This window comes from Drosophila subpulchrella, unplaced genomic scaffold, assembly GCF_014743375.2.
Source record: "Drosophila subpulchrella strain 33 F10 #4 breed RU33 unplaced genomic scaffold, RU_Dsub_v1.1 Primary Assembly Seq81, whole genome shotgun sequence".
NCBI classification, from domain to species: Eukaryota; Metazoa; Arthropoda; class Insecta; order Diptera; family Drosophilidae; genus Drosophila; species Drosophila subpulchrella.
This window is the reverse complement of record NW_023665716.1, coordinates 256,326-268,537: the sequence shown is the minus strand read 5'-3', so window position 1 is coordinate 268,537 and position 12,212 is coordinate 256,326. Positions and strand designations below refer to the sequence as shown.

At 39.7% G+C, this 12,212-nt stretch overlaps 1 protein-coding gene across 10 annotated transcripts in view; it reads left to right on the top strand.

Moving 5' to 3' along the window:
* The window catches only part of LOC119562649 (zwei Ig domain protein zig-8), a 302,211-nt gene that overhangs the window by 76,946 nt on the left and 213,053 nt on the right, over positions 1-12,212 (top strand). The gene's annotated exons all lie outside the window — the stretch shown is intronic.

Genomic DNA, 12,212 nt, shown 5'->3' with positions numbered 1-12,212 from the left:
GAAAGAATCGTCAGACTGATGTGGTCTACACTGATTTTAGTAAGGCGTTTGATTCTGTAAATCACCCGATTTTAGTCCGGAAATTGGACCTTTTAGGGTTTCCAGGTGATCTTCTTAGGTGGATTTTAAGTTATTTGAATGATAGGACTCAAAGGGTCATTTTTAAAAACTCTTTGTCATCCCTAATCCGAGTTACTTCCGGTGTACCACAAGGAAGTCATCTTGGTCCGCTCCTGTTTACATTATTTATAAATGACCTTCCATTAGTCTTAACGAAGTCACGGGTTCTTATGTACGCAGATGACGTTAAGTTGTGCCTGCAATATAATGACCCCGCACAAAGTTTAGCTTTACAATCGGATCTAAATGCATTTCAAACATGGTGCATGGATAATGAATTGAATTTAAATGGTTCTAAGTGTAAACTAATGACCTTTTTTCGTGTCAGCCCCCACTACTCAACGTATACTTTGAGTGGTTGTGCGTTAGATAGGATAACGCATGCTGACGACCTTGGAGTCTACATGGATCCTAGACTTAAATTTTCCGATCACATTACTACTATGGTAAATAAAGCCAGGGGCGTGCTTGCATTTATCAAAAGGTGGTCGAAGGAATTCGATGATCCCTATGTCACAAAGACCTTGTTTATTTCATTAGTCCGACCAATTCTTGAGTACTGCGCTCCTGTTTGGAGTCCCCAATATGGGGTGCATATAGACCGGATTGAGTCTGTGCAAAAAAACTTCTTAATATTTGCCTTACGGAGACTTAACTGGGATACAAGCCTAATACTACCATCCTACTCTAGTAGACTACTTCTAATTAACTTACCATCGTTAGCTAACCGTAGAACTATGCTTGGTATTACGTTTATTAGAAATCTTATTCATGGTGATGTAGAGAGTCCCGAGTTACTGGGTCGCCTGCATTTTAATGTGCCAAATAGATTCACTAGAAACTATATTCCTTTAGTATTAAATCACTGTATCTCTAATTACGCAATGCATGAACCTTTTAGAGTACTTTGCAATGATTATAATAGACTATATCATCTAATATCTACTACTGACTCACTTCCTATCTTTAAATCAATAATACTATCCTCCCTAGTAACTAATTAGTTTTACTTGATGTATTTTGTCTATTCGTGTATTGACCTGTATTTTTAATTGTCTATTGTTACATTGTCCTTTTCTTTGTCCGCGATTATGTTTACTCGCCCAAAACGGTGATGGGCTCCGCGCGTAACAAGCTTTGCTTGGTGTCGTAGGGCCACTTGTTTGTACTGACCATAGTGCATCAACGTCCAAGAGATAGCGACAAGTGAATCAGTAGGAGGAGACCAAGAAATATCAGGGAGATTAAAGTCACCCAAAACAATCAAAAGGTCTCTGTTAGAAAGAAGGGATAGAACAGATTTTATCGCTGACAGATGGTGCTCATAAATTATTAGATCAGAGCCAGGAGGAATATAGGAACATGTAACAAAAATAGATAAGGATTGCAAGGAAACTTTCACACTAACAAATTCAATTTCGTTAGGGGTATCATAGTGAATTTTTTCGGATGTTATTTGTTCTCGGTTTATTGGGAACAAATTCTTTTATTACTAAATCATCATTAAGCCAAAAGCTTTCAGAAAGTAGTACCTTAAACACATCAGGCGGTGCAAATAGCGTATGAAAACCGAAATTGTTCAACTGAAATATTCTCGGATGGGAATTTTTCACGTAAAAATTCCAAAACATCCTCAGATGTGGTATCTGGGGTGAATATAGAAACAAATAATTGCTTTCTATGCGGAACAACTGACAGTTTCTTACGTCCCCCAGCAGCAGATTGAACCACACTAAGCTGAGAGCCAGAATCGGTACCTACTGTACCTATAGGTACGGTCGGCACCGTAGCCGGCACTGAAGATTTTTTTACCACCAGACTTCGAGAAACAGTGACTCCACCTGAATCAGCTGTATCCCTAGGCGCAGTTGGTTCGCTTACCCCAGTGTCGACAGAAACTGCTGCAGCTACCAAAATCGGATTTGGGGAGGATACCGTGTCCATATTAACTGCCGCTAAGCTGGCTTTTTTGCGTTTAGGCGACTCAGTTAGTAATTTTTATACCCTTGCAGAGGGTATATTGATTTCAGTCAGAAGTTTGCAACGCAGTGAAGGAGACGTTTCCGACCCCATAAAGTATATATATTCTTGATCAGCATGACTAGACGAGTCGATCTAGCCATGTCCGTCTTTGCAGGTAGTATATAAGTCGGAACCAGCCGGATCGGACAATTATATCTTATAGCTCCCATAGGAATAACCGGACAAAAAAATGAAAAGAAATTATATCTTTGGTGTTTTTTAGCATATAAACTCCTAAGCTTGGAAATAACAATTTTTAAATAATTTTGAATTTTAAATTAAATTTTATCGAAATCGGACGACTTTTTCATATAGCTGCCATAGGAACGATCGGAAAATTTGTGGAAAAATAATATGAAAAAAATTATAGCTTCGGTGTTTTTCAACATATAACCTCCAACGCTTGGAAATAACATTTTTTAATTAGTTCTGAATTTCGAATTAAATTTTATCAAAATCGGACGACTATGTCATATAGCTGCCATAGGAACGATCGGAAAATTGGTAGGAAAATAATATGAAACAAATTATAGCTTCGGTGTTTTTAACATTTTTTAATTAGTTCTGAATTTCGAATTTAATTTTATCAAAATCGGACGACTATATCATATAGCTGCCACAGGAACGATCGGAAAATTGGTAGGAAAATAATATGAAACAAATTATAGCTTCGTAGTTTTTTGACATATTATCTTATACTATTGGGAATATCATTTTTTGTGTTTTTAAATTTAATAATAATAGCTGCAAGAGTATATAAGCTTCGGCTTGCCGAAGCTAACTTCCTTTCTTGTTTATTATTAAATTGGGCACAAACGGAATTGAAGCCCTCATTGAGCTGTTTAAAAGCACCTGAGAGATTCAAAAGGCTGTCTCGAGTCTGCTTCATAAAGCCGCTCACCTCAACTACCATTTCCTTGCAGGATCCACATGACCACATGAGACCAGAATTAAGATCAATGAAGTCTTTTACTCTGCCAGTAAATCCTGCGCATTTAATGTGCATCATCGATTCACAGAGCCAGCAGAAAATAAAAGGGTCTTTAGTTGAGGACGAAAGAGTACAATTTTTCTAACAGCAGACAAGAGCCATTTAAAGGAGATGAAATAAAATAAAATAGAATATGAAAAATACCTCAAGTAAATTTGGCACTGGGATCAAATTCCAAAACCACAAAGGCACAAAACTCGAAAAAAATAAGAGCGAGAGATCGCGTATTAATTTAAATGTAAGAGAGCACGAGAGAATAAATCTTCTATCGACTGAGCGTTGCTTGTGGGACTCTGACAACTTTACGCACGAACAGTTACAATGTAAAGCAAGCAAGAGAGAGAGAATAAGAGAATAGCACAGCAGAAATTCGGCAGGTTCCGAGAGCGTTTAAATTACAGTTGTAATATAGAGCGGGAGAGAGAGTGGGAATAAAAGAGTTTTAGCAAGATTAGTGAGTGTAAAATTACACTAACAACGCTAGGAGACTAAACAAATCTAATAGAAATGTTAAAATAACTATACCCACATACCCGTTTACTGGGAGATCTAGTCAAGAACACTAACACAACTACTAGGCTATGCTTTGTTAAAAAAAACAAACACAAGACACTCGCAAAAAATCACAGAATAAAACAAAAACTCAGAGCACAAAAGTAAACACATCTGTTCACAAGCGACGCTAAATCGATTATGATTTAGCTGAGTAACGGGTATCTGATAGTCGAGGAACTCGACTATAGCGTTCTTCCTTGTTTTTTGTATAAAGCCTTTGTCCAATTGTATACACGGTCCCTGGCATGTAGGAAATTTTGCTGAACAATGTTATTTAGGTCCTGCTCCGTCGACATAAGAAATTTATTAATAACCATTTCTAAAAGAAACAAACAAAAATTGTTTTTTGTTCAGTCAAAGTAGAAACAAGGAAGAACGCTATAGTCGAGTACCTCGACTATCAGATGCCCGTTACTTAGCTAATGGGACCAAATGGAAATGGAGATATGCAAGCAGCAAAGCGAGATTGAAATGCGCCACCTACCCGTGATCTCAATATATGGTTATGTGGCCGGTAAGCAGATTTAAGCGTTATCCGCGTTAGAGTGAGCGTGGCAAACTTTTTTTTCGATCAATCGATAGGTGTTGACTAGAACAATACATTTCAGTTAAAATTTTGTATCTAGCATTAAAATTGTGGGTGCCACAGGTTTAGGCGGCTTATGGGCGTTAGAGTGGGCGTGGCGTATTCGAGTCACAAACTTGCGCTGCGTACAAGGCTACGGAATCTAAATCTGAGATCCCAATTATCTATCTTTGGTAGTTTCCGAGATATCCGTGTTTAAATTCACGATTTATTGAAGTTTGTGGGCGTTAAAGTGGGCGTGGCAAACTTTTTTTGGGTCAACCGATAGGTATTGATGAGAACAATACATTTCAGCTAAGATTTTTATTCTGGCATCAAAACTGTAGGAGCCACATTTTTGGGCCGCTTGTGGGCGTTAGAATGGGCGTGGCACTCTGCTGAAACAAACTTGCGCTGCGCAGGAATCTCAGAAATCTGCATGCCTAATCCTAGTATTGTAGCTCTTATAGTTTCCGAGATCTCAGCGTTCATATGGACAGACGGACAGACGGTCAGACGTACAGACGGACAGACGGACAGACGGACATGGCTAGATCGACTCGGCTAGTGATCCTGATCAAGAATATATATATACTTTATGGGGTCGGAAATGCTTCCTTCTGCCTGTTACATATTTCCGCTGCCGCTGCCACCACTGTGGCGACAGTCGCCCTTGCCAGCACTGTCGACAAGTCCACCGCCAAATAATATATGTATTTTCAGGAAGATGATTTTTTCCTAGAAAATCCATTGCTGCTTTCATCTCCGAGTCAAACATTTTTAGAAATGCCAAATGCTCGCCGCTGGTTGCACTATGTTCTGCTGCCTTTGTACAATCGCCGATTCGTCCTGTCCACCATTGGCTCCATCGATTTCGTCAGATTCGTCCTGTTTGCCCTTGGCTTTTTCGGATTCCTCCGCTTCTATCTTTTGCCGGACATTTTCGCCCACAACTCAGCTTTGGACCCCGTGGACTCTAGCGTTAACAAATTTAATGTCTTTGTCCATTTTGAAGTTGGCTTTTTATCCCACTTCTGATTTTTTGGACGAAAGAAGAACACGTATACATATACAGTCCCGCAATTTTTGACTTTAAATGTTATTTTCAGGCTTGTGTAGCATTTTTTTGATTTAATTTTTTTTTTGTATTTGGTTGAATAATAGATATTTTATTTAATGGCATTATTAATTTCTTATTTTCTATAACGTTATATAAGATATTTTAATTTTAAATGAAAAGGAACTTTTTTCGTGATACAAAAGCTTTGGCAGAGTTAAAAAATTTTTGATAATTAAGCCGAATCTAGTCATACTTCTTTATGCATTTTTTAACGGGACTCCCGTTAAATAACATGTGATCTACATTTCCAAGAAAGTTTGCTGTGGTGCGTTTTTTTTATGCATTTTGCTTTGAATTTTTGAAAAATGGAAAATAAGCGCAAGGAATCCAACGAAGCTCAAAGAAAAATTGTCCTGCATCTATACAACAAAGGAAATCATATGGCGAAATCGCCAGCATAATGGAAATGAGCCGATTTTCCAATCGAAGCATCGTGCAACGATTTAAGGGAGCTTCCAGCTTGGCGAACGCACCCAGATCTGGACGGCCGACTTTGACTGACCGGGAACGCAGCCAAGTGATCCGAAAAGTGAAGGTGGATCCGAAAATATCCTCTTCCCAGATTTCCGCAGAGGTTAAGAATGAGTTTGGGAAGGAAGTCCACCCCATGACTGTGCGAAGGGCCCTGCACGAAGCCAACTACCACAATCGTACTGCTAGAAGGAACCCTTCAGTTCCAATTAAAAAGTTTCACTTGTGAATCACCTTGTGCATCCCGTGGGACAAGGCCTCTTGCACAAGTGAAGAACAAGTGACGCTCCCCTTCAGTTCTGCAGTAGGGACGCGGTGACATGGCTCAAGGCAAAAAGCTTTTTATACCCGTTACTCGTAGAGTAAAAGGGTATACTAGATTCGTCGGAAAGTATGTAACAGGCAGAAGGAAGCGTTTCCGACCCCATAAAGTATATATATTCTTGATCAGGATCACTAGCCGAGTCGATCTAGCCATGTCCGTCTGTCCGTCTGTCTGTCCGTCCGGATGAACGCTGAGATCTCGGAAACTATAAGAGCTAGGCTATTGAGATTAGGCGTGCAGATTCCTGAGCTTCTTACGCAGCGCAAGTTTGTTTCAGCAGAGTGCCACGCCCACTCTAACGCCCACAAACTGCCCAAAACTGTGGCTCCTACAGTTTTCATGCTAGAATAAAAATTTTAACTGAAATGTCTTGCTCTCATCAATACCTATCGATTGACCCAAAAAAAGTTTGCCACGCCCACTTGAACGCCCACAAACCCCCCACAAACTTCAAAAAATCGTAAATATGAACGCCGATATCTTCGAAAATATCAAAGATAGAGAAATGGGATTTCAAATTTAGATTCCTTAGGCTTAAGCGCAGCGCAATTTTGTCACGCGAATATGCCACGCCCACTAGAACGCCTACAAACCGCCCAAACCTGTGGCGCCCACAATTTTCACGCTAGATAAAAAATTTTAACTGAAATGTATTGGTATTGTCAATACCTATCGATTGATCCAAAAAAAACTTTGCCACGCCCACTCTAACGCCCACAATGCTTAAATCTGTCTACCGCCGGTAGGTGGCGCATTTCAATCTCGCTTTGCTGCTTGCATATCTCCATTTTCCTTTGGTCCCTTTAGCTGAGTAACGGGTATCTGATAGTCGAGGTACTCGACTATAGCGTTCTTCCTTGTTTTTTTTTTTTTGTGCCTAAATCGCTGTTGACGTTAGCAGAGCAGTCGGCGCAGCGTAGAAGCAAAGATAATATAAACTACAAGATGAGTAACAGCCATACAACGGAATGTACGGCAAAATTTTTGGTGTGGATCTTCGATGTGGATTTTCGATCTTGCTTGTGTGCGTTGTCCGTGTAAAGCTCTTTGGTTGTGTTGGTGTATCATTTTGTGTGGTCTGCTGCAATAGGGGCTCAATTTCGCATTTGACTAACTTGAGGTGTCAATGGCCTGTAGTCCAGGGATCTAGTCGCTCAACCGCGGGAATTGCAGGTCGGAGTTCAACTCCGACTGGGGACAACTTTTTTTTTTATGCAATCGGTTTTTTATTTTTAATAAATGAAAATCATGAGTGCTGTTCACATAAAATGCTAATGTTAGATAAATTGATTAGAGTTTTGCTGTACAAACATTGTAAGTGGCTAGACTCCCCAGACAAATGTAAAAGGAGCAATAAGCTAAATATACTTCGTCATAAATAAATAAATATCTGGGGATCTTTGAACAGTAAAGCTTTAATCTATTTGTCAAAAATTTGCATTTTGCACTCACCATCTTCAACAAAATATAATGAAAAATCGTTTTCTCGAGTCCACATTACGCTTTTATTCAAAGTGAATTGCTTATTATACCCGTTACTCGTAGAGTAAAAGGGTATACTAGATTCGTCGGAAAGTATGTAACAGGCAGAAGGAAGCGTTTCCCCATAAAGTATATATATTCTTGATCAGGATCACTAGCCGAGTCGATCTAGCCATGTCCGTCTGTCCGTCTGTCTGTCCGGATGAACGCTGAGATCTTGGAAACTATGAGAGCTAGGCTATTGAGATTTGGCGAGCAGATTCCTGAGCTTCTTACGCAGCGCAAGTTTGTTTCACAAGAGTGCCACGCCCACTCTAACGCCCACAAACCGCCCAAAACTGTGGCTTCTACAGTTTTGATGCTAGAGTAAAAATTTAAACTGAAATGAATTGTTCTTATCAATACCTATCGATTGACCCAAAAAAAATTGCCACGCCCACTTTAACGCCCCCAAACCGCCCACAAACTTCAAAAAATCGTTAATATGAACGCGGATATCTCGTCTTCCGCCGGTAGGTGGCGCATTTAAATCTCGCTTTGCTGCTTGCATATCTCCATTTCCCTTTGGTCCCTTTAGCTGAGTAACGGGTATCTGATAGTCGAGGTACTCGACTATAGCGTTCTTCCTTGTTGTGTTCATGTTTTTATTGTTATTAGATATTTTTTTAAAACCTTTAATATGTAATATACACAAAAAAAAAATATATCTATAGGAGCGATTAATTGCTAAAGTCCCAATTGGTACATCTAAAAAACATTTCGGCTAAAAAAACATAATTTAAAATAATAAAAAAACTAAAAACAAACTAAAAAAATAAAAAATCTATCTTTAAAAAAAAATAGTCAAAAAAGTACTGCTAAAAAAATATTAAAATAAAAAAAACTATAAAAAAAACAAGGAAGAACGCTATAGTCGAGTACCTCGAATATCAGATACCCGTTACTCAGCTAAAGGGACCAAAGGGAAATGGAGATATGCAAGCAGCAAAGCAAGATTGAAATGCGTGATCTACCCGCGATTTCAATATATGGTTATGTGGGCGGTGGACAGATTTAAGCGTTAGGGGCGTTAGAGTGGGCGTGGCAAACTTTTTTTTGGGTCAATCGATAGGTATTGACGATACTAATGCATTTAAGAAAAATTTTTTTGCTAGCATGAAAAACATTTTTATTCAAGCATCAAAACTGTTGGAGCCGTAGTGTTGGGCGGTTTGTGGGCGATAGAGTTTGCGTGGTACCCTGCTGAAACAAACTTACGCAAGAAGCTTAGAAATCTGCATGCCAAGTCCCAATAGCCTAGCTCATATTGTTTTCGAGATCTCAGCGTTCATACGGATGGACAGACGGACATGGCTAAATCGACTCGGCTAGTGATGCTGATCAAGAATATATACTCTTTATGGGGTCGGAAACGCTTTCTTCTGCCTGTAACATACTTTTCGACGAATCTAGTTCACCCTTTTACTCTACGAGTATCGGGCATAAAAATCAAAGTTTATTGGGCAGATAAATCCATTGTATGTTACCTCTCAAAATGTGAGATTTATATAAAAACGTATCTTCCCGGCAATCCGCCGTTGCGGTGGGCCATGAGAGATCAAAGTAGCGAAGTAAATTTACTTGAATTGTTGGAAACAATACGTCGCTTTGTGGTAACTTTCATGGCTCTTATCGCAACTTGCCTTTGAGACATATATATATCCTGCCAGCGGGCCCTGCACCACCGTCGTATTATTGTGGGCCTCCAGAATTGCGTGTCCTAATGCGCGGCTGAATGCAAATTTTTCAGCCCAATGACTGCCACTGCATTCTCCAACGCCGTGCAATTGAATTATTGCATGTCGCGGCTAATTCCGCATGTTTGCCCGTCCTGTAATTAGCCGAGCGCACATTAGTTGAAGTTCCCCGACACGTCACGGGCAGTCTGACAAAACACTGGCACACTCACTGCATCAGCCTGCGGGCTCAGCAATTTGCAGCCATCAAAGCCATTCCGCAGTCCGTGCAAGTGCTCGACACTTGGCCTTAGTTTCTTATTCTGTGTTATTCTGAACATATTATTTATATGCATTTATAGGGTAAAAAGACGAATATTTTCAGTGTTTTGTTCCCAATTTTGTACCAAGGGCAAATGTATATAACAGAAACGATGTTAACTTTACCCGTTGTCGTAAGATGGATCATTAATAAGCGTTAGAGATACAAAGTTTTACACTCAGATAAAAGTCCGTTCGATACATTCAAAAACAAGGAAGAACGCTATAGTCGAGTACCTCGACTATCAGATACCCGTTACTCAGCTTAAGGGACCAAAGGAAAGTGGAGATATGCAAGCAGCAAATGCGCCACCTACCGGCGGTATACAGACTTAAGCGTTGTGGGCGTTAGAGTGGGCGTGGCAAACTTTTTTTTTAGTCAATCGATAGGTATTGACGAGACCAATACATTTCAGTTAAAATTTTTTGTCTAGCATGAAAATTGTGGGCGCCACAGATTTGGGCGGTTTGTGGGCGTTGGAGTGGGCGTGGCATATTCGCGTAACATACTTGCGCTGCGCTTAAGCCCACGGAATCTAAATCTGAAATCCCGTTTCTCTATCTTTGATATTTTCCGGGATATCCGCGTTCATATTTACGATTTTTTGAAGTTTGTGGGCGGTTTGTGGGCGTTAAAGTGGGCGTGGCAAACTTTTTTTTTGGGTCAATCGGTAGGTATTGATGAGAACAATAAATTTCAGTTAAAATTTTTGTTCTAGCATCAAAACTGTAGGAGCCACAGTTTTGGGCGGTTTGTGGGCGTTAGAGTGGGCGTGGCACTCTTCTGAAACAAACTTGCGCTGCGCAGGAATCTCAGGAATCTGCATGCCTAATCTCAGTATTGTAGCTCTTATAGTTTCCGAGATCTCAGCGTTCATACGGACAGACGGACAGACGGACAGACGGACATGGCTAGATCGACTCGGCTAGTGATCCTGATCAAGAATATATATACTTTATGGGGTCGGAAACGCTTCCTTCTGCCTGTTACATACTTTCCGACGAATCTAGTATACCCTTTTACTCTACGAGTAACGGGTATAATTAAGCCCAGCCGGGGTCAAATAGGGCGTAAGCCCGTTTGTTGACAATTCATGATCGCTCGTTCATAAAATTTGACCGGTGAAAATGATAATACACCTAGGATGAAGATATTGGGATCAATTTAATCCTACATAAGTATCAAAAGTACACTACATTGACAATTTGACAACAACCGTGGATACTTTGATACCGATAAAAGCTTTTTTTGATGGCTTGAGTTTCGAACTGCGCTCAAGTATCGGTTATCATGGCACTTGAACAAACACCCGCGGGAAACGTTGTGCGAAAGACCAATGGGTAAGGTGTCTGTCTCTGATGCGAAAGGTCCCCGGTTCAAGAACGCGCCGATGCAGAGTACGCTGTAAGATTTTTAAGAATAATATCTAACATTTCCTTAATAATAAAGTCGTATTTAAAAAGTTTTCAGATTTCAAAAATAAAAAAATAGCGTTGAAAACTTTTTTAATTGTCAAAGTGATCCTATATTAGGGTCAATTTGATGTTCTTCGTATCAAAAATTTTTTTACACTCAATTGACACCTTAATAGGGCATATTGATGACGATATTTTCTTGGGTGTGGGCGTTAGAGTGGGTATTGACGATAAAGTGATTTTAGCACTTAAGCTGTGGGAGCCACAGTTTTGGGCGGCTTGTGGGCTTTAGATTGGGCGTGGCACATTGCTGAAATTAATTTGCGCTGCTTTATAATCTCTAGGGTCTGCATGCCTAATCCCAACTTTCTAGCTTATGTAGTGTCCGAGATCACAGCGTTAATACGGACGGACAGACGGATCCTGGTCAAGAATATATATACTTTGTGGGGTCGGAAACGCATCCTTCTACCTGTTACATACTAGTATACCCTTTTATTTTACGAGTAACGGGTCTAATTAATGAAATAATTAATTTAAACAAAAACATACAAATGTTAAAGCAAATAGATTTGCATTGTTGAATAGGTCCTTGGGGAAACCACAAAAAACGAGACAAAACCTCTACCTCTCTATGGTGGTGTGCAAATGAGGAATGTTTTAAAATTTACATGGTTTAAGTAGCAAGGATATGAGCAAGTCAAAAGTAAAGTATTATATAACGGTCTGTTAGCGGGCGACCGGTGCTACCATGTTTCAAAAAAGGATGCTCTAGCAGATGAACCACCGAACGAACTTTTCAAGTAATGAACGATGTTGATAATTTAAGAACGGTGATCTTCATCATCTTGTAGTCCATATTATCTTTGGTAAGACCGACTACAGCTTACAAAACATAAATACGTGTGATATTAGGCTTCAGTCCTTCGTAATTACTGGCAAATTAAATGCAGTTGGAAGTGCAGGCCATCAAATTGATGCTGCGGCAACGCAAACTATGAGTAAGCTACCTTCCCAAAGTTTCAATTAAGCGAGTTAATTGAATTTCGTTACCTCATAATAAATAAATAATAAAATGGACTAAACGATTATTTTTAGGTCATCCACTG